At 43.6% G+C, this 23,955-nt stretch overlaps 1 long non-coding RNA gene and 2 pseudogenes across 1 annotated transcript; 1 reads left to right on the forward strand and 2 right to left on the reverse strand.

Moving 5' to 3' along the window:
• Positions 1-764: 764 nt before the first annotated feature.
• Positions 765-1,408, reverse strand: LOC127676072 (sex-determining region Y protein-like; annotated as a pseudogene).
• Positions 1,409-8,947: 7,539 nt separating this feature from the next.
• LOC127676060 (serine/threonine-protein kinase LATS2-like) lies at positions 8,948-9,937 on the forward strand (annotated as a pseudogene).
• A 135-nt stretch (positions 9,938-10,072) lies between these two features.
• On the reverse strand, positions 10,073-16,472 carry LOC127676081 (uncharacterized). Its single transcript, XR_007975653.1, has 2 exons — positions 16,396-16,472; positions 10,073-11,939 (listed from the first exon to the last, which is right to left on the reverse strand). It is a non-coding gene; the product is annotated as an uncharacterized LOC127676081 (long non-coding RNA).
• Positions 16,473-23,955: the final 7,483 nt, after the last annotated feature.

Raw genomic sequence — 23,955 nt, forward strand, 5'->3', positions numbered from 1 at the left:
GTGTTTTTCCCTGCTCAGAAATGAGCTTCTGCATCCTAGTCATTAGAATGCTCAACCTGAGTGAAACTTTATATCTGTCCCCTGTGGGGGCTATAGAGAGGTAATATGCAGCCAGGCATCCAGTAAGGGCCCTTGACCTTTGCCATGAGATGCCTGGGAGATCCTATTGGCCAGACAGAAAGATAAGAGTGGGATAATAGGCTGTGAGGAATTAACAGCTGCCTTTGTCCCTGTAAAACCTGCTTATCTGTGGGAAAGGGGATGAAAGGGTCTTGCATTAATACATAACAGGAATGAAAAGTATTTTCTTGCCCAGCTGGATATTTGTAATGTGTCCCCTTGTCATGTTTGCTTCAAAACTCCACTTTACCCACCGTACCCCCCACTCCCCCCCCACTTTACCACGGCATGCCGTATTAGCTCTAAAGCTGTTTGCTGTCGTTGAGCTAGCATAAGAATAAATGCATTTCATTTAAATTGGATCTAAGTCTCTGGTTTCTTCTGTGGAATCAAATGCCACAGCAATGCAACTAGTACTATGTAAAACAAAAAATATGTAGATGCATTTCTAAGCATTGTCCTTCCTTATATACTGCATGTCTTTACACACATTTTGTAACCCAAAAGGAAGAAACTGGAATGGGACCTTTATTACAACAGGAGGGAAGTCAGTATCCAAACCAACTAGGAATCCCAGGCTGTAAAACTATAGCAAGGGGGAGTGTTGGCATAGGTAGGAGAAGAGGCCAGTGTCCTGAGACTGCCTACCACAGGGCTTTACTGAGGTGCTCCTGCCATGGTGTATGCTCACCAGTGATGTCAGCTGTCAGTAAGTAGGTTAGCTGCTGCTGGTGGAACTTGTGCTGCTGCTGGTGTTGCTGATACTGCTGATGCTGCTTCTGTTGTAGTGCATCCCAGTGGGGATGTTCACAGGCTGCAAATAAAAGCTTTGCTGGTTCTTGGAGGACAGGTGTGCAGCTCTAGCCCAGTCTTGTCTGTTTGTGAGGGCGTGTGGGCTCCTGTCCCACTGCAGCAGCTCATTGTACAGTTTTGTTGAGGCAACTGCAGGCTGCAAAGTGCCACTCTTCTGTGGCACTTTAGCCCTCCGATGAGGCTGATATTTATAGTTTGGGTACTTCTCTCTGTGTAGGGTCTTCAGTCTCTGTGCCTCCTGGAAAAAGGGCCTTTTTTCAGCTTCCGTAAGGCTTTTCCACCTGTATCCCAGCTGCTTGCTGATCTCTGTATTTTGCATGCTGGGATTCTGCTGGGCCAACTTGCGCCTCTCACCACAGGACCACACCATAAATGCATTCATGGGGCACTTGACATGGCTCTCCATGCTCTCAAGACAGTTGTCACCAGTCTCAAAGCTTGTCTCTTCTCCAGAGCTTAAGATATCCTGTGGCTGTGGGGCTAGAAAGAGCAATTTTCAAATTCATCTGGAATAACAAAAAACCCAGGATAGCTAAAACTATTCTCAACAGTAGAAGAACTTCAGGGGGATTCAATATCTCAGACTTTAAACTCTACTACAGAGCAATAGTGATAAAAACTGCATGGTATTGGTACAATATCAGGCAAGCGGATCAATGGAATAGGATTGAAAACCCAGAAATGAACAAACACACCTATGGTCACTTGGTCTTCGACAAAGGAGCTGAAAGCATCCAGTGGAAAAAAGATAGTCTTTTCAACAAATGGTGCTGGTTCAATTGGAGGTCAGCATGCAGAAGAATGTGAATCGATCCATTCTTATCTCCTTGTACCAAGCTCAACTCCAAGTGGATCAAGGACCTCCACATAAAACCTGACACACTGAAACTAATTGAGAAAAACTGGGGAAGACCCTGGAGGACATGGGCACAGGGGAAAGTTCGTGAACAGAACGCCAATAGCTTATGCTCTAAGATCAAGAATTGACAAATGGGACCTCATAAAACTACAAAGTTTCATAAGGCAAAGGACACCATCAAGAGGACAAAACGTCAACCAACAGACTGGGAAAGGATCTTCACCAACCCTAAATCTGACAGAGGGCTAATATCTAATATATACAAACAACTCAAGAAAGTAGAACCCAGAGAACCAAATAACCCCATTAAAAAGTGGGATACGAAGCTAAACAAAGAATTTTCACATGAAGAACTTTGGAGAGCTGAGAAACACCTTAAGAAATGTTCAACATCATTAATCATTAGGGAATTGCAAATCAAAACAACCCTGATATTTCACCTCACACCAGTCAGAATGGCTAAGGTCAAAAACTCAGGAGACAGCAGGTGTTGGCAAGGATGTGGAGAAAGAGAAACACTACTCCACTGCTGGTGGGATTGCAAGATGGTGCAACCAATCTGGAAATTAGTCTGGAGGTTCCTCAGAAAACTGGGCATGTCACTTCCTGAGGACCCTGTTATACCACTCCTGGGCATATATCCAGAGGATTCTTCAGCATGCAATAAGGACACATGTTCCACTATGCTCATAGCAGCCCTATTTGTAGTAGCCAGAAGCTGGAAAGAACCTAGATGTCCTTCAATGGAGGAATGGATATAAAAAATGTGGTACATTTACACAATGGAGTACTATTCAGCCATTAGAAACAATGAATTCATGAAATTCTTAGACAAATGGATGGAGCTGGAGAATATCATACTAAGTGAGGTAACCCAGTCTCAAAAGATCAATCATGGTATGCACTCACTGCTAAGTGGATATTAGCCTAGAAACTTTGAATGCCCAGGACATAATACACAAACTAAATGAGGTCCAAAAAGAATGGAGGAGTGGGCCCCGGTTCTGGAAAGACTCAGTGCAAGAGTATAGGGGAATTCCAGAACAGGGAAGTGGGAAGGGGTGGATGGAAGAATAGGGGGACGGAAGAGGGCTTATGGGACTTGCGAGGAGTGGGAACCCAGAAAAGGGGAAATTATTTGCAATGTAAATAAAAAAAATAAATAAATAAAAATAAAAATGAAAAAAAAAATGGGATTTAAGTTCCTGTAGTTCAGACTGTTCTTCAAACCAAACAACCACAAAGTCCTTCTGAGAACCAGGTGGACTTCACTTGAGAAAGGAGACTCTCCCAAACTGGCAGACGACAACCTGGTAAAACAACACAAAGGAAAACACAACACAACACAACAAACTCAAAAAACCTGGTAACCATGTGTTTATACTAAACTCTAACAGCAAAAGTTAAGCTTTCCTGGCTTGCAAAAGTCAGGAAAGACCTACATAAGATTCTCCCTGCAGCAGCTGGGGGTGCCTTGCTCACTCCTGACCCTGAGGAGTGCAAGTATTGGGGCTGGTTGATCATTACAATTCTGGCTGTGTAGATTGTGGTCTCTAGAGGGCTTGCTTGGGTCTCCCCTCTGACACTACAAAAACAGTGAGTGACCCATTCCTGATAATGATACTCGGTGGCCCATAATGTGTCTTCATCAGCCAGTGAGTGAATTTCTTTCTGACCCAGAAATGGCTTGTGTTGGTTGGGTTTTCCTGGGAGGGAGACTGTTGTGTACATCCTAGGGTGTTCTCCTGACAGTAGCACAGTATTAAGTGGGAGGGAACAAGTGCCTTTTCTTCTCTTCAGGATCTTTTTTATCAGGCACTCATAAAATTCCCAAGGTTTTGTGGGTGTGGGTGTGTCCTTAACCCTCTGCTGGGAGTCTTTCCTAGCTACAGGAGGTGAGTGTTCAGGATCCACAACCATCCCCAGGGCTAGGAGTCTCAGCTAGGTTCACTCTCAGAGACTCCCTGGAGCCTCCCCCATACCAGGTCTCTGGTACATCCTAGAGAAGTCCACCCACCCAGCTCCAATTTCCTCTCACTCTCCTGGCCCTGTCTCCCCAGCTCTCCCTACATCTGGTCACCCTCCCTGTTCTCTTCCCCATCCCCTCTACACCTTCTTCCAGTACCTCCTACCAGTGATTCACCTATGATGGCAATTTTATTTCCATTTCTAAGATTCAAGCATCTTTCCTTAGGCCCTTCTTCTTCTTCTTCTTCTTCTTCTTCTTCTTCTTCTTCTTCTTCTTCTTCTTCTTCTTCTTCTTCTTCTTCTTCTTCTTCTTCTTCTTCACCTTCCATCAGTCTGTAGATTGCAGCGAGGATGCAGATTGTAGTGTGCATGTCCCATACTCTATGATGAGTAAATACCATGCATGTCCTTTGGGGTCTTGGATACCTCAACCAGGATATTATCTCTTTCTGTATTCTGTTTCTGTTTCTGATTTTATTTTTGTTTTTTGAGACAGAGTTTCTCTGTGTAGCCCTGGCTCTCTTGAGGCTCACTCTGTAGAGCAGCATGGTCTCAAACTCAGAAATCCACCTGCCTCTGCCTTCCCAGTGCTGGGATTAAAGGACTGAGCTACCCTGCCTGGTCAGCATATTTCTCTGTGTGTATATATTTGTGAGTGTGTGTGTGTGTGTGTGTGTGTGTGTGTGTACATTGTTGATTGGAGGGCATCTAAGTTAGTTCCAGTTTCTGTAGTGGGTTAGCCTGATGCTGCTTGTATTCTAACACTAGTTCTGATCCCTTAGCAGCTGGTCTCCCCACCTCCCCAAGAGCAGATCATCAAGTACTCAAGTGATACCATTTCTCCCCATTTTAACTGCTGATTGAAGGACTGGAGCCTGTGATCGGGCAGTGGAGTGGAAAGGAGGGATTGGAGGCTTCAGAGAGGCCAGCAGGTAGAAAGAGACGTGGGAGAGAGGAAGAAGACAGAGTAGGAGGAAGCCTCCACCGACCAGAAACACGTGGTCAGGAGAAACAGCAAATAACAAGAGGCAGTACCACAGGGGGAATAAGTTAGTTAGTCCTAGATCTGCCCAATCTAGGCCTATGGCTAATAACTAAAGCATCTGGATTGTGTGTCTTTTATAAAGGCTTAGCAGGATGATAAAGGTCAGTAACAAACTGGCACATCTTATGTCTGGCTTGGAACTGAAAACTAACCTGAGATAAAAGCCTCCCCCCTCCTGACTATGAACAACTAGAGCTGAGTTCTAAAGCTGCAGAGGCTTGAAATCAAATGTGGATGGGGTCTTAGAGGTCTATAGAGAGATAGCTTCTACAGAGGCTCCCTCCCCACTGCATCTGCTCCAACAGGAGGCAGCACCAAGACATAAGGTGGTACCAGTGCCACAACACAGTCTGGGGTTCCCTGAGCCTGTGAGAAGGACCAGGGACCCTGGGTCTGACTGCCTGAGATGCAGCCTTCACAGCTGAGGATCAAGAGCTGTAAAATATGCAGCTAACTTTCCAAAGCCTTCTCACAGGCACAGGGATCTGATCTGGGCATCTCTGCTCCTAGTCAGCTTCAGGCTTCCCTTGCAGGTTTTCCTCCTCCCCGAGTTTGTATAGAGCACTGTGCAGCCAGACCCCTTCTCCCGACTGCTTCTATTATAGGCTGCCTGACATCGGCGGTACACATGCTGCAGGGAGCAGCCCGGACAAGAGACAAGCTAAAGCTCAGAGGTACAGAAGCCAAGGGTCTTTCTACAGTCAGCCTCTCACCCAGAATTAAAAGAATAGGAAAGGGCTGCAATGTCCTCAATCAAACACCAGAGGGAGGCAGACAAAGGAACAAGAAGCTCCAGGTCCAGGAATAAGAATTAGACATTGATAGGGCAGGGAGGAGGGGGTGGGTAGTGGGTGGAGGAACACCCTCATAGGAGCATGGGGAGGGAGGATGGGATAGGGAGCTTCCAGAGGGGGGACCCGGAAAGGGGGTAACACTTGAAATGTAAATAAGGGAAACACCCAATTAAAGAACATTCAAGACAGCAAAAGATGACAAACTCCTCTCAGATCTCATGTCCTGCTACTTTGACCTTTTGAAAGGGATGCAATGAAAGGAAATTGACATTTTTCCACTTTTCATTACTACTAGGCTAAGTATTCAATTTCATCTTTGTTTGCTATGCTTTGCCAAAACAAAAACAAAAAAGCCAAAAACCTGGTGAAAATTTCATGAAGCTTAGAAAGGGAATTCAAAGATTTTGTGTAGCAGAATGAGAAGAGTGCCAAGGAGGAGACGGGAGAATATGAAAGAATTATAAGTCAGACTGTGGAGACTGTTCAGAAGGCTGGGAGACAGGAAGAGGAAGGGGCTGATAATTGGAGAAAGGAGCTGGAAACGAGCCTGGACCAAAACATACAGAATTTCATAGATCAGACTGAACAACAGACACATAGCAATAAACTTTGGAAGGTGAGCCTGGAGGTTAATATTAATGAAATTCAAGTGAGGTAGAGATTACACTATCAGAATTACAACATAAAGATAAGCTATGGCAGCAGGGCCTAGAACAAAAGACACTGGAATTTATAGAGCAGAAGGAAGAGGACAGAGAAATTTAAGACGTGGCAACATGGCCTGGAGGAAACACTGGAACTTTTAGAGGTCACGCGACGCAACAGAGAGAGGAAAATGAAGGTTAGAATCAGGAGTTGAGAAAGACGCTAGACCAAAAGATGAAGAATGTCACAGGTTTCACTGAATGACAGAGTTTGCAAGCACCAGACAGAGACAAATTGTGGGGCATAGGCCTTAAGAGAGGAACTTAAAATATTAATCAGGGAAAATACTCAGGTAGAGACAACAGTCAGGATTAGAGAAAGACAAGCAAAGGTTGTTAGAATGCAGTTAAGTTTTCCCCCTCAGTATACAACAGAGACCAGTAGGCGATAATCATCCCCCAAATTATCAGGAATTTGCATGGATGTTTTAGAGCTAAAAGGTTTTGAGGAAAATGTCACAAATTTTGGAGTGCACTCTCCATCTGTAAAACACATCCTGGCTTCTTGGGCTATCAAAAATATAACTCCCCAAGGATGTGGCCACAGCAACATTAGACCCTGAGGCTCATTTACAATGGTTCTCGTGCTGGAGAGAAGAGGTGAAGGAGATAGCAGGACAATATAAAGTCAGAGGTGGTAATGCCTCTAAAGAGCAGCTGCTTGGTGAGGGTCATTTTGCTGAGCTAGAGGCACAGTCGGATATGATGAAGAAACCTCAACATTATGTCACTTGGCAGCCTTAAATGACTGGGACAAGGTATGAGAAACAGGGAAAAGGCTAAAACCTTTTCTCAGGTCCTTTTCTCAAGGTCCATAGGAAACATTCCTTAGTGCCACAACTCAAGCCTTCCCACATTCAGCAGTGTCAGCATTTCTACAAGTCTAGTATTGCATCTGATTCCCAAGAACTTAGACTGCCTATCTCCAATTGGAATCTATCAAAGTGCCACATAGGCAGATGGTGGTGTATAAAGGTACAAGGGGTAAAAACCTGTGTTAGAATGATGTAGACATGTTACTGTGCACTGTGTAGAGTTTACCCTTGTATTATGCAAATGATGATTTCTCTATCCCTCAGCCACTGCTGAGGCAGGTGCCTGGCTCCCAGTGCTTGGTTCCTCAGCCAAGGGCCAGGAAGCCACCGAAGGTGTAGAGCGTTCCCGGAGAGAGTGATGGTCTTCAAAATGAAAACTCTGCCCTCTGTATTTGTAGGGCTCTGGCAGGGCCCCTCTGCTGGACTGGGCTAGGGTTCCTCAATGGAGGATCTGGAGGGTGATGTGGAGGAGCTAAAGGGGTTTACAGCCCCATGGGAAGAACAATCACTTCGGCCACCCAGACACCCCAAGACTCCCAGGGACTGAACCATCAACCAAGGGGTACACATGGTTGCAGCCAAAAATGTGGCAGAGGAATGCTTGTTGGGCATCAGTGGGAGGAGTGGTCCTTGGTCAGGTAAAGGTTCAATAGAGGCCCCAACAAAAGGAAACTGAGGTTGGGGGGGAGGGGGCGGGCGGTTAGGGGGAGGTGGGAGTGCATCCAGAAGAGGGGCATATAAGTGGAGGAAGGGGGTGGGAGGAGGGGTTGGGAATCTGTGGGGAGGGGGCCTTATCGGAGGGGGGAACTTGGGAAAGGTTTTACTGTTAGCAATGTAAATGAAGAAGATCCTCAATTAAAAAAAAAAATGCTGGAAAATTTAAGTTCCTGTTAGGAACTACAGCAACTGAAGGACAAAAGCTTTTAAGAAGGAAGTTGTTCTGAAAGCACTGACACTATTGACTGTTCTTTTTAAAATAATAAGGCACTTTTATGGTAAAAGGAAACTGGACTAAAGGTGAGGCCCAAGACTTTTCCTGCCACAAATTACTGTGGAAATAGCTGGCAGTGATCGAAATCAAGAGATCCCAGAGGGTCGTCCCACGGGCTGCTCATGGGACCAAACAGTGACACTTCCTTGGATGCCCTGGGGAGCAAAGATGCCTCCAGGCAGCAGCAAATGAGAGCCACCCCAAAGTTTGGACCATATCAAAAAGCGCTCAGGGAAATCCGATATTCCCTCCTGCCTTTTGCCAATGAGTCAGGCACTCAGCAGCTGCAGAGGTGAACCCGCAGATGTTTCAGGACTTGGTGAATGCAGGATGTGACCAGGAGAGGGCTGGCAGAGCTCTCAAGCAGACAGGCACTAGGAGTATTGAAGCCACCTTGGAATGCATCAGGAAGATGGGCGCCCTGGACTCCTGGATAGAGCAGATTGTGTGAGTCATCCAGCAGATCTCCCCATGAAAGGGCCTGGTGCTCACCCACCCCAGTCACTAGGCGGTCCAGTTTTGAGGCACAGGGGAAGCAATCCCATCCTGCCACCAGCTGGGTGGTGCAAACTATGAGGGCCCTGCCGCACTGGTGGAGAGGACATGTCAATATTTAGATTTCCTTCCCACCCACCCTCATCCCCCGCCCCTGTCAGCACGCACCCAGGGCGCCCCAGCTCACCAACATCCTCCCGAAGTACTGTCGATTCAGTGAAGCCAGGGTGCACACTTCCCAGGCACACTATGGTCTTGGTCATCTACTATAAGAGCAGCCTGGGTATGGGGTGCAGCCCAGCCCCTCCTTCCAGAGCAGGATGCCACCAGATGCCTATTCCAGATGCCTACTCCAGCCTGGCCAAGCGTCACTACCACCAGCGTCACGTTCCCTGCCCATACTGGGCTGTACACCACTTCCGACCACAAGCCGGTGGCTACAGCACCTGGGGCGCACCCATTACAGGTGTTGGGTACCCGGGGTCCCACGTTTACTGGCGACGGGTCTGTCCAGGCTGTGCTGGCAGGGTCCAGGAACAGCCTCAGTGCTGACTTGTTGGAGCTGGGCTCCGAGGTGCCCTGGTCTGCAGCTCCACTGGCACACAGCAGGGACTCGCTGCAGAAGGCTAGTCTAGAGGCCTCCTCTCAGCACGTGACTTTCTGGGCCGGCCCCAGCAGGACCAACTCTTCAGCAGTGGCCCAATCAGAGCCCTCAAAAATGCAGGTCCCCAACATGGTCACCGCTGCGAGGTGTGCCGCACACATCCTTCACTATGGGAAGAGTGCGCATGTGCTGCGGAGCCCCAGACAGCTGTGGGGCCCTCGCACCCCGCACAGCACCAGCCACCGAGGGCCTGGAGACGAAGGAGGGCAGTGCAGGCCCACACCCGCTGGATGTGGACTATGGCGGCTGGCTCCGAGTGCAGGTGCCCTCCACCTGCTGATCTAAAGCACTTGCTGCTGCCCGGTAAGTCTGGGCAGTACAGCAGCAGCGTGGACCTGGACAGCCTGTGCACCAGTGTGGAGCAGAGTCTGCGAGGGGCCACTGAGCAACACAGGAATGACATGAGCCACAAAGGTGCCAATGGAGACAAAGCTGGCAGGGACAAAAGGCAGATCCAGACCTTCCCGGTGACTGTCCACAAGAATAGCTGGGATGAAGAGAAGAGAGAGTCTCAAGACTTACTCCCCATATGCCTTCCAATTCTTCATGGAACAACACGTGGAGAATCTCATCAAAACCTACCAGCAGAAGGTCAGCAGGAGGCTAGAGCTGAAGCAGGAAATGGCCAAAGCTGGACTCTGTGCAGGTATGTTGAGTATTTGGCTGTGAGGTAGACAGCTTACAATAGAGGGTTAGAATGGAATTATAATGCCTGGTTTTTGTGCACTGAACATACAGATGGACCTTGGCTTCTCTGTGTCATTGTTGGAGAACTAGCTAGGATAAAGGAAAACAGACACTGTATTAATTCAATGCATTCATTTATATTAATTTTCATTTTTACAGGATGTTTGATTCCAATTTGGGCATGACAAATGCCCAATTTAATTAATTAGGCCAGACAAAGTAGGCTTTTGTTTGCTGGACTTCGTTTGGTAGGTTGACATCTGGACCTTGCTAGTCAGTCTCAGGAGGAGGAAGTGGCCGTATGAGGAAGTAGATCTTGTTGGCTTGCTTTAGGAAAGGTAACCTAATGAGTTTTAGCAAAGCGGAGGGAATGGGGGGGGGGGGAAGGGTAAGCCTGTCACAATACCCTTCAGTATCTGTCTCCGCAAACTATGGCTTTAAGCTGTCCAGAGCACATAATTTCAAACTTTCGGTCTACTTACAGTGAACTGTAGTAAGGGTCCAGACCCTCAGCACTCAACTAGCCTGACCCCACAGAGCTCTACTCAACAGAACGCACATGTTTCCCTATCTAGAGTACAAAGTGTCTGAAGGTCCTCTGACATCCTGCATCTCACTACTTCTGGTTGTCCCAGGCTGACAGCATCTGATGGTCCAAAGGACACAGCATGTTTCTTCCCAGAGCTGTCAGTGTCTAAATCAGTAAGAAAATCCACACTGTCAGACTGTAACACGTCTGAACAACTAACTGACTGAGGCCATACTATCTCAACTTGTGATTTGGACAGTGGAGCCCTTTGGCCACTACATAGTGGACCTAGGGGGCAAGTTAATGCAGTGTTTCAGAAAAGTCAGATACTTCTGACTGTTTTCAGTTAAGCACTGTGGAATCTGCACAGCCAAGCACTCTCAACTCTCAACTGACAAGCCCTTGGCCTTGCTGCTCCCATTTACCAGCAGGAACCCTGGAGGCTAACTTTCCTGGACTGGTTGTTTGCCCACAATTTCCTAGGAGATAACAGGCTGGCTGAAGTGGTGTGCTCTGGTCGTCTTATTCCCAAAAGGACTGTCATGTGTCCTTAAAGGCCCTTAGGCTGGCGAGGGACTCTGACCCCAGAAGCTAGAGAGACACTTGCCTCACCTCCTTTCAGGTCATTGCAGAAGACCTCTGGCTCAATCTCCTGCAGTAATTCTTGTCAGACAGAAGAAGACTGGAAGGAGAGCACATGAGACCCTGCCTGAGCTGCCTTGCTTATGAGAGTGTGCAGAGCTCCTGACACATCCGGACTTGACCACATTGTCCAGAAGATGTGCAGTGTGTTCAGGGGCCATGTAGGAACCAGTTTTATCACAGGCAGTGCACCTTCAGAGAGTGCAGTGCCATTGGGCAAAGAATCTCTTAGTTCAATGGATAGCGGATGGCCTACCAAGTTGGCCTCTAGAGGTATAGAGTGTTTTGGTGTGGGGAGCAGAAGGTGCATAACCCTGGGTCAGGGAAAACACATTCCTGATTAGTGTCTCCTGGGAGTTACCTGGACAACCATTCATCCATGTTCAAGGCCTGGCCTCATGCCTCTCTCAGTTTGCCTCAAGAACATACCAAATCATCTGTCAGTTTCCCATCTGGCCAATCATTGGTGTCTACATACACAAGCTGGTTGGCATTCAGCAAGTTGAAATGACTTTTACTTCGGTTACTTGGCCCACAAAACAGAAAGCAATTAAGAAGATGCTTCTGACTGGTAAGCTGAATATAATAGGGTGAATGTTCTCCCAAAGATTTAGATGCTAATAGCAGTGTGGTAGTGGATATTTCAGAGGCAAGATCTCTTAGTAAGCACTGACTGCTTACTGGTCCTCCTCTAGCTATTGTGATCCTTCTTGTGTGAATTCCTACCAGCGTGACAAGATGGCCATGAGGCCAATACAGCTACATGCCTTTGTATGAGCCATTCCCATGCTGCTTGGACTTTCTGCTTCAAAACTGCAAGGAAAACAAAAGATATATTTTAGTAAATAGTCAGTCTCACACATTTCCTCTTACTAACAAAACATAAACTAATACAGGGAATCTCCTAATCCCTCTGGTTTTTCCTAGACGGTTTCCCATTTCTACAATGGAAAATAATTCCTTTGCTCCATACTACCTGACAGTGTTTACAGTCACTTCCATAGTCCACATAGCTCACAAACACAGCCAACCACTTTAATAAGAGGTCCAAGAAATCAGTAATCTCTTCTCAGTTTCCTCAGAGTTTGGGGTAAATCCTCCCGTGCCTGACTGTAAGGCAGAGTTCCTCTCTCTGTACCAGAACTTCCATCTCCCTATTTCCTGCCTATGTTAATAGGCCAACAGCGTTTTTGTGTCATAGTAATCGGTACGTGCATACCATGCATGTCCTTCTAGGTCTGAGTTACCTCACTTAGGGTGATATTTTCTAGTTCCATCCATTTTTCTGAAAAATTCATGAAGTGAAGTGCTTTGTGCAACTGACAACCTGAGCATACCCTCAAGTAAAGACAACACAGTGAAGTTCAAGGAAACCCCAGACTTCCATATATAACATTTATGTGCTTGTTAATTAATGCATTAGCACACCTGCCCATAGACTCTGTTTGCAAAGCATTTTGCATCCTTGGCTTCTTTAAAAGCAAAGGCATCCCCAACTAATATGTCTTTATTCTTTGGCTTCCCTTGATGTTAGGAGTTAAAATCTGCAGCACTGCAGGAGCCAGACAAGAGTTTTACTATTGAGCCCCCCATCCTAACCTTATGAGTGGTACTTTTATGAACTGTCATTTTCAAAGAGTCTGCCTGAATGTATGTATGTATGTATGTATGTATGTACGTACGTATATACGTATATATGGTGTGTGTGGCACCCAGAACACAACTTTCCAAATCAGTTTTCGACTTCCATACATGCATATCCCTGGGATCAAACTCAGACTAGCTACTATGCTTTATCCTTTGATCCATGTTTCAGGAATCTGAAGAGATTCTGAAGAATCTAGACTCCTAGCTCATGAGAACATCATCCTTTACACCATACTAAAAATTTCTTTAAGGGAATAGAAAGATGGCTCAGTGATTAAAAGCACTGGCTGCTCCTGCAGAAGAACTAGGTTCAGTTCCAAATTCCCTTGTGGTATGGTGACTTAGAACAGTCTGTAACTCCTATTTCGGAAGATGATTAAAATATAGTACCGCCCTGCCTGGCCTCTGCTCCAAGTCCCTGGTGGGTCTCTGGCTCCCGCCCAGCACCCACTCCTTCCAAGTAACCAGCAAAGCATGATTCTTAAACTTGAGTAGTTAACCAAATATATTTGTGTATATGAAACTCCCAATTACATAATGCCAAATTACAATGATAAAGTTTTATCCCAATATTTGCAACCTCTCAACACACCAGAAACACACGGATGCCACCTGGATCTGTGTGTCTCCTCCTCTTCTCCCTCATGCAGCTCCCAGGCTCCCTTTCTCTCTCTCTGCCCCTCCCTCTCTTAGCTCCCCTCCTCTCTGCCCTCCCTCCAATCACTGACCTCTCACTGCCTCAGTGTGAATGGATAGGAAATATCTTGTATCACCCTCAGGTCTCCATGAGCATGAAGCATGAATATGGTATGCATATTCATATTCTCTCTCTCTCTCTCCCTCTCTCTCTCTCTCTGCAATCACATACACATAAAATAAAAAAATTAAATCTGTTACTTTTCAGTAACTAAGAACACCAATCAATATAATCATATAGGTAAAAGTAAAGTTTTTTCAAAAAAAGTTTAAAATGTGGATAATGATTACTTACTGGAGTCTGCAGAGTAAATTAGCAAGTACTAACACAACTGTTCCTGCTAACACTTTTCACAAATGTTTAATGTTCTTCATGATACTTATAAGTGGGCAGGTGCTCTCTTGGTAATCCAAGTTTATATGGTACAGTCAAAGCCAAATTATAAACACATGACAACATAAATTTTCAATCATTGTCTTCATAATTTGGACATTCTGAACTCAGGAAAGAAGAGAGGGAGGGAGGGAAGGAGGGAGGGAAGAAGAGAGGTAGAGGGGGAGGGGAGGCAAATAAACTAGTTAATTATAGGAGTCAATATTCAGTGACTGTAACATGTATACAAATAAAATATGTGGCAATAGGTCAGGACTAGAGGTAGATATTCTGGTTATTATGATATGGCAATATAATACCAGATATAGAGGATTACAAAGATTATAGCTACTAACACTGGAAGTATATACCAAGAAATGAGAATTGTAAAAACACCTAATTCATAAACATATATAGTTGGGGAGCTCAGTGGTTAAGAACTCTGGCAGCTCTTCCAGAGGACACTGGTTCAAGCCCTAGCACCCATATTGTTAGTATTCTGTCTAAGCTCCACCCCACAATTACCTGGCAACAGTCAGGTATGCCCCTCCCCATAGACCTGGCCCACTATAAAAGGGGCTGCTTGCCTCTCCCCTTTCTCTCTCATCACTCTTGCCTCTTGGCACTCTCACTTCTCTGCCCCTCTTGGGCTCTCCTCCCCTCCCCACTCTCCTCTCTGTCTCTCTCTGTCTCTGTCTGTCTGTCTCTCTCTGTCTCTGTCTCTCTCTCTCTCTGCCTCCACTACCTTAACTCCCATCCTCTGCCCTGAATAAACTCTACTCTATACAGTGTCTGTGTGTGTTTGGTCCCTCAGGGGGAAAGGCCCTGGGCATGGGCCCACCTAGTCACCCCTTCCCCATAGTGCCTCATACTGTTCTCTAAACCACTCTGTCTTCTTATGAACCCGACACATATAGCAGCAAACAACACCCTGTAAACCCAGGTCCTGGGGATCTGTACTCTTCCTGCACATGCTACACAGACGTACATGCAGGCAAAAGAACCATCCACATAAAAAAATAAATGAGTTTAAAAATCAATAGAGTAAAGGGACTTTAACTGGCCTGAACATGGCAAGCATGGCTCTGGTACTCCATACAGCTTGAACTTGGTGAGCATGGTTCTGGCATTCGGTGCCCTTCTTCCCCATTCCCTCTGCCTTGCTAAAAGTCATTAGATTATATTCCTAAAACAAGCCACCAAGGTCTATTGCCTTATTTGGTCACTTCTTCCTTCCAAGGCTGATTACCAAGAGCCAACTATCAAAGTATTGAAGTCCAGCAATAAAAAGTCTCTTTGGCTCATCTAATTAACCTACCCTGTTAAGATTAAGCACCTCATTCAAACATGGGGCTTCCCCTTATACCCTTATAAACTGCCATTTGTCTAAGCCATGTCTGACTCCTTTATCCAGAAGTAATCCTTTGTCCTGCTCCCTTCTGGGACAAATACTCCTCCTCCCTGCTCCTCTATCTCCTGTCCTTTCTCTTTTCCCCTGCCCTTTGTTTCTCTGGGCTAAATAAATCTTTGGGCTGAGAATTTAATCTTGAGGGTCCTGAGCTGTTTGTTACTGTCCCTATCTGGTAGGGGATGGAAGGAATGAATGCAGAAAATGTATAAGTGGGTGATAACAAGCCAGATCCTCTTTCAATCCCAGGACATGAGTCTGAGAGGCCTAGTTAACATATCAAAGGAGACCTGGTCTCTAGGTTCTCCCAGCATCCCTCAGTCCCTACCCATTAAAGGGTATGGCTGATGTACACCACCCTTTATTTTGACCTCTCTTTTTAGCCTGGGGGGATTGACTTGCCCTTCCCTGACAGGCGTTTGCTCCCTCCTTCTCTCTCTCTCTCTCTCTCTCCCCTCCCACCCCCATCACACACACACTTACAAGCACACACACCAGACATTCAAATATTTTGGCTACAAAATTGGCTTTGTGTGTGTGTGTGTGTGTGTGTGTGTGTGTGTCTTTGTCCTCCTGGCTGCTATACTTGGTTCCTCTCCCTCTCTTCCTCCCTTCTTTCTCCCTCAAAAGGCTCAGGGTCATGAGTACTCACAACATTCCCAGATATCCCTGCCTCTGGCTATGCTCTCCCTTTTATCTACAATAAACTTTCTCATTAACCATACCTAGAAGCAGTCATGCACTTCCTTTTCTTTTTTATTTCTTTTTTCTTCATTCATCTGCTGCCCAAACTGGGAGTCGCTCCACCCACCAGATTTGATTCTGGAGTCTACCTCTTCAGCTGCTTCTTCCCTCTACCTTTTCTAACTCTATCTCTCCTCACCTACACCCTTCCGGGCTGCCCACTGCATGAGCATCTCTCATTCACACCCTTTAGGACCACCTGCCTATGGGCATATCCCTACTACTTCTTTGTGCACCTGGATAATTCTTCACACTAAGACAATTGCACCTCTCCAGTTGTTTTTTCTACCTGCCACTGTCCCCTTGTCTCTCAAGTTCTACTGGTTGTCACTACAAAGCTCCCTGCTTGGTCTACTTTCACTATGAATGCCACACCACTGTACAAGAAAGCTTCTTCTTACCCTCCCAGGGCCCCATCATCTGGAAAAGGATGCTTTTCTTCTGTGATTTGGGACAATTCTCTCTGAGAAATCTCTCTGGGACCCAAAGACAAAAACAGAGAATTTATTCTTACAAGTTATCCTCTGTAACTTGGGAGGCAGAGGCAGGTGATCTCTGAGTTAAAGGCCAGCCTGGTCTACAGATTGAGTGCTAGGACACCCAGGGCTACACAGAGAGACCCAGTCTCCACAAACAAACAAACATAAAATAAAACAAACCAATAACAATAATGACAAAAGAAAGGAAACCGCAAACTACATGCTGCTCCTGGTTTCTAACACCTATGCTCTGCCTAGCATGCACACACACACACACACACACACACACACACAAATATACTTTTCCAAAAATGATGCACTTTCTCCCCAGTAAGTATTGTTACTGCTTGGTATCAAATACAATAAACACTTATTAACAGGAAAACAATCTGATTTTATTTCTCTATGTTACTCTCAATACACATGTACAGTATCCCTTCTTTTAAGCATTTTGCTGTATTTCAGAATGTGTACAAAGATAAGATGGAATAGTTAACAGGCAATTTCAAATTCATTTCCTTGAAGACTTTGTATTTTTAATAAAGTTTTGGCTAGAACAAGTCTTCTACCTTTGGTAATCATTAAAAGAAATAAAACAATACTGTCACAGTAAATTAAGTAAGCACAATCCTTATCTATATCCATATCTATGTAAATATATCACATCTACATTGCCAAACTTTTTATCACTTTTCAAAAGTCTAATATACTTAAAAATAAAACAATTAAGTGTAACTATGGGAAATACAAAAAAAGTGTTGTTTTAAGCTTAAATTCTTCCAGTTAACACTTTCACCCAAACATACTTTTATGTTACTTCAGGAAAAAGCAAAATGAACAGATTCTTCGATATAAAGAACAGAGTTTTACAGAATACTACTCTGAATAGCAATTAAATTCCGAAGAGGATAAACAAAGGTGTTAGAAGGGGGGCGGGGTTTCAAAATCCAGTCTGGCCTTCGCTTAGCAATAACCAAATTCCTATGTACCTAAATAATTTTAGCACTGAACTTAAATCTAGCATATTTCAGAGGATGTCAAGCATCAATTACTTAAAAGTTCTAATCATATGAATATAACTTCTGATAATAAGTATCACTGGCACAAAAATAAAAGTCGCAGCAGAAACAGAATATTAAGTACTGTAAGAGACAAACGTGCTGCTTATCAAATAGGAAACTTCTTCCCACATACCAGTAGCTTAGTAAAGGAAAAAAAATAAATGTTTTCTTAAATATTTGCAATAGGTAAATCCAGAGCTGGATTCATTATATATGAATTACAAGTAGGAATACCTTTAAAATGTTACTTCTCAAAAAATAAAATAATCAGTTTTTATTTCCTAGTGAATACCAATATATATGCTACCAAAGGGGAAAAAAAGCTAAGAAAAATAAAAAACTGGCTGAAATTGCCAATTCTGTATTCTTAGAGAACTTACTAAGTTTGTAAAATGATTCCATAACTGCCTCTATGTTTTCCTTTCCATTAAAGACAAGATTTAAAGAAAAATAAAGTCCTGTGTTATAGCTTTCCAGAAAAATTCACATACAATTCTGAAATTGTATTAAAATATTCTAGCTATAAAAAAGCTTTAGCCTCTGCTTTTCAACTATCAAGGTTAAGTAGAATACAATTATTTTTAGTAAGCTCCTTATTTCCCCTCTACTTCTCCACCTGAGTTTTAATTTTTCAGAATATCAAGTAAACAAATGATACCATATATCTATGGGTTTTTCCAGGTTATTGTAAATTAAATAATTTCTTTTTAAAGATGGTATTTTAAACAAGGAACAAATATACCTAAAATTTAAACTGCATTCCAATGCCAAACTGATAAAGTACTCCTCTATAAGCCACAACAGACTTCTACAAATCTGCAAAGTTTAATCTACAGTAGTTCTTGTTTATAGAACAAAACAATTACAAACTATTGCTTCAAGACAATTACAAAACAAGAAAAAGCAAATATTCCCATTAAAATTATCCAAAATTCTGCTATATAAGAGGAAAAATACTATAAGCCAAATGAAAATGATGATTAAAGAAAAATGAAAACTAAGCCCAAACCCAGTCAACATCTTATAATCAGCAGTGGTAAACACTCAAATAGGAGTTGCATTGTCAAAAATCTGAAAATAGTAAGACAAGGGAATTATTTCCCTATTTTCATAGTGAGACATCATAAAAATCTCTCATTTATGTCAGCGGTATCTCTAATGTGCATATTTTGTATCAATGTTACATTTCATGTTACTTATATTACTTTTTTTCTCAGAAAAATGCCACCAAGATGAGTAAGGTGTGATAGCTAAGTTTCTAAGACTAAAATCTCAACACAAAATCAGGATTATGTTGCTAAAATTTGTTTCTCTCACTTCATAAGTCTGTAAAGGATATATAGAATACCCTACTTAATAAAACAAAGCTCTAAATGCCTCAGGGATGCTATACATTGAAAAGAGCACTAAATGTGTCAGGGGTGCTATACATTTAACAGAGAACTAAATGCATCAAGGATGCTAACCATTTAACAGGGCACTAAATGCCTCAGGGATGCTATACATTGAACAGAGCATTAATGACTCAGGGATGCTATACATTTAACAAAGCAGTAATTGCCCCAGGGATGCTATACATTTAACAGAGCACTAAATGCCTCTGGGATGCTAACCACTTAACAGAGCACTAAAAGCCTCATGGATGGTATACATTGAACAGAGCACTAAATGCCTCTGGGATGCTAACCACTTAACAGAGCACTAAAAGCCTCATGGATGGTATACATTGAACAGAGCACTAAATGCCTCAGGGATGCTACACATTTAAAAGAGCACTAAATGTCTCAAGGGTGCTATACATTTAACAAAGCACTAATTGCCCCAGGGATGCTAACCATTTAACAGGGCACTAAATGCCTCAGGGATGCTATACATTGAACAGAGCATTAATGACTCAGGGATGCTATACATTTAACAAAGCAGTAATTGCCCCAGGGTTGCTATACATTTAACAGAGCACTAAATGCCTCTGGGATGCTAACCACTTAACAGAGCACTAAAAGCCTCATGGATGGTATACATTGAACAGAGCACTAAATGCCTCTGGGATGCTAACCACTTAACAGAGCACTAAAAGCCTCATGGATGGTATACATTGAACAGAGCACTAAATGCCTCAGGGATGCTACACATTTAAAAGAGCACTAAATGTCTCAGGGGTGCTATACATTTAACAAAGCACTAATTGCCCCAGGGATGCTATACATTTAACAGAGCACTAAATGCCTCAGGGATGCTAAAAATTTAACAGAGCACTAAATTGGCCAGAGATGCTATACATTTAACAGAGCACTAAATGTGTCAGGAATGCTAACCATTCAGCAGACCACTAAATGCCTCAGGAATGCTAACCATTTAACAAAGCACTAAATGCATCAGGGATGCTAACCATTTAACAGAGCACTAAATGCCTCAGGGATGCTAACCACTTAACAGAGCACTAAATGCCTCAGGGATGCCAATCCTTTAATAGAGCACTAAATGCCTCAGGGATGCTATTCATTTAACAGAGCATTAATGCCTCAGGGATGCTATACATTTAACAGAGCAGCACTAATTGCCCAAGGGATGCTAACCATTTAACAGAGCACTAAATGCCTCACGGATGCTAACCATTTAACAGAGCACTAAATGCCTCAGGGATGCTATATATTGAACACAGCACTAAATGCCTCAGGGATGCTATACATTGAACAGAGCACTAAATGCCTCAAGGATGCTATACCTTTAACAGAGCACTAAATGCATCAGGGAATCTAACCATTTAACAGAGCACTAAATGCATCAGCGATGCTATATTTTGAACAGAGCACTAAATGCCTCAGGGATGCTAACCATTTAACACACCATTAAATGCCTCAGGGATGCTATCCATTTAACAAAGCACTAAATGCATCAGGGAATCTATACATTTAAAACAGCACTAAATGCATCAGGGATTCTATACATTTAACAGAGCACTATATGCCTCAGGAATGCTATACATTTAACAGAGCACTAAATGCCTCAGGGATGCTGTACATTTAACAGAGCACTAAATGCGTCACGGATGCTATACATTTAACAGAGCACTAAATGCCTCAGGGATGCTATACATTGAACAGAGCACTAAATGCTTCAGGGATGCTAACCATTTAACAGATCACTAAATGCCTCAGGGATGCTATACATTTAACAGAGCACTAAATGTGTCACAGATGCTACACATTTAACAGAGCACTAAATGCCTCAGGGATGCTATACATTTAACAGAGCATTAAATGCATCAGGAATGCTAACCATTTAACAGAACACTAAATGTTTCAAGGATGCTGTACATTTAACAGAGCAATAAATGTGTCTGGGATGCTATACATTTAACAGAGCACTAAATGCCTCAGGGATGCTATATATTTAAGAGAGCACTAAATGCCTCAGGGATGCTAACCATTTAACAGATCACTAAATGCCTCAGGGATGCTATACATTTAACAGACCACTAAATGTGTCACGGATGCTATACATTTAACAGAGCACTAAATGCCTCAGGGATGCTATACATTTAACAGAGCATTAAATGCATCAGGAATGCTAACCATTTAACAGAACACTAAATGTTTCAAGGATGCTGTATATTTAACAGAGCAATAAATGTGTCTGGGATGCTATACATTTAACAGAGCACTAAATGCCTCAGGGATGCTATATATTTAAGAGAGCACTAAATGCCTCAGGGATGCTAACCATTTAACAGAGCACTAAATGACTCATGATGCTATACATTGAACAGAGCACTAAATGCATCAGGGATGATATACAATTAACACTGCACTTAATGCCTCAGAGATCCTAACCATTTAACAGAGCAGTAAATACATCAGAGATACTATACATTGAACAGAGCACAAATTGCCTCAGGGATGCTAACCATTGAACAGAGCACTAAATGCCTCAGGGATGTTATACATTTAACAGAGCACTAAATTCATCAGGGATATTAACCACTTAACAGACACTAAATGTCTCAGGGATGCTAACCATTTAACAAAGCACTAAATGCTTCAGGGATGCTATACCTTTAACACAGCATTAAATGCATCATGGATGCTATACATTTAACAGAGCACTAAATGCCTCAGGGATGCTAACCATTTAAAGAGAACTAAATGGCTCAGGGATACTATAAATTTAACAGACCACTAAATGCCTCAGGGACATTATATATTTAACAAAGCACTAAATGCTTCCTGGATGCTATACATTTAACAGAGCACTAAATGCCTCAGGGTTGCTAACAATTTAACAGGGCACTAAATGTGTCAGGGATGCTATACATTTAACAGAGCACTAAATGCCTCAGGGATGCTATATATTTAAGAGAGCACTAAATGCCTCAGGGATGCTAACCATTTAACAGATCACTAAATGCATCAGGGATGCTAGCCATTTAACAGAACACTACATGCATCAGGGATGCTAACAATTTAACAGAGCACTAAATGCCTCAGGGATGCTAACTATTTAACATAGCACTAAATGCTTCAGGGATGCTATAAATTTAACAGAGCACTAAATGCCTCAGGGACATTATATATTTAACAAAGCACTAAATGCTTCCTGGATGCTATACATTTAACAGAGCACTAAATGCCTCAGGGTTGCTAACAATTTAACAGGGCACTAAATGTGTGCTTTTCCTTACAAAGAGTCAAGTTCCCTAATCATGAAATGGTCTTAATTTTTCCCTGTACAATGGAAGTTTTTCTGCGTATGGTATTCTGGACTGGCATCTGTGGTCTCTTAGAGTCTCTGGAACATCATCTCTCCAAGCTTTTAAGGCTTTTAAGGTCTCCTTTGAAGTCAGGTGTAATTCTCATACATCTGTCTCTATTTGTTACTTGGTCCTTTTCCCTCCTATCTTTCCTTGTGTATGTTTGGTGCTTTGATTATTACACAGCGAGAGGACTTTCTTTTCTGGTCCAAATATATGTGGTGTTCTGTATGCTTCTTGTAATTTGATATGCATTTATTTCTTTAGGGTAGAGAGTTTTTCTTCTATGATTTTGTTGAAAATACTTCCTGAGCCTTTGTACTGGGGATTCTCCTTTTTCCTCTACCACCACTATTCTTAGGTTTGGTCTTTCATGGTGCCTCGGATTTTCTTTGACGCAGGACTTCATTTATTCCATGGCATCTTTAGCACCTGAGAAACTCTCTTCCATCTCCTGTTTTCTGATGGTGGAGCTTGCCTCTGTAGTTCCTGTCTAAGTTCCTATGCTTTTCATTTCTGGTTTCCCACAGTTTGGGATGGGGAGGAGTTGTTGTTGTTGTTTAATCTGTTTTCACTTTCAGGTCTTGAATTACTCTAGGAAATTTGCTAATTTCCTCTTTAAGGATGACCTTTATCATATCTAGAAAAGCTGTTTTTAAGTTTAAGGCTTTTTACTTGTGCTTCAGATATGAGGCCTGTCTGAGTAGAGTATGGTGGCTGTGTGTTGCCTCTAGGAAAATCTTCTGAGGTCCTGATAGGTGTGGGGACTGGGGATTCCAGGTAAAATGTGTTTCTTAGTATTGGGACCTGAGACTTAGGAACTGGAATGGACTTGGGGCTATGACAGGGCTTTGCAAGAGGGAGGGAAAGCATGATGTTTGACTAGGAGTGGATGAGTCATTGCCTTGGTTATGGGGGCAGAGAGTTAGGAGAGACCACAGCAGAAGGCCTACTAAAATGCTTCTGTGCTTCTGGTTTCCCAGGGAAGGCTTGCTGAAATTGGGGGATGGAACAAAGCAGTTAGGAGGGGAAGACATCTGTGGGATCTTTAGAGATGAAGTTTGGTGGAAAGCTACCACAGGTAGTCTGCCCCAGAGCTAGGGATGAGGCTAGTAGATTTGATGTGAAGGAGCTTACGGGGAGGGGGAGATCTGGTTAAAGTTACCCTACCTGTTTTCTGGACCAGAATGGCCTGCAGTTTCCCAGAGAGGGCCTCCTATAGTTCAGATCTGGGACAAAGCATGGGATGTGTGGGGTAAGGTTAGGAAGGAAAGATGTGTGGGGTCCACTACAGATGAGTGGAGAGGCAGCTACAGGTATTCTGCTGCAGAGCTGGGGATGATAGTAGGGGATTAAACTTTGGAGGATCAGAAGGAGAGGTGAAGGTCTGCAGTTAGCTGACCTGCTCCACTGAGCAGCCTGTGAGTTTGCAGAGTCCCAGTAGAGACACTTAATGGAGGGGAGGGGGAGTGTGGAGGGGGAGGGGGTAGTTATTATTGGAACCCACCCATAGACAGAGAACTACAGGCAACTAAGGAAGTCTGAGGGTAGAGAAATACTCTTCCCTGGTGTTGAGTCTTCTAAACGTTTATTCATTACCAAGATGTCATCCCTGAAATCATGGAGTGCAAGTAGCACTCACAGACTGAGTAGGTTCTATTTTACGTGTTA

This window comes from Apodemus sylvaticus (genome assembly GCF_947179515.1).
Source record: "Apodemus sylvaticus chromosome Y unlocalized genomic scaffold, mApoSyl1.1 SUPER_Y_unloc_2, whole genome shotgun sequence".
In the NCBI taxonomy this organism is placed as follows: Eukaryota; Metazoa; Chordata; class Mammalia; order Rodentia; family Muridae; genus Apodemus; species Apodemus sylvaticus.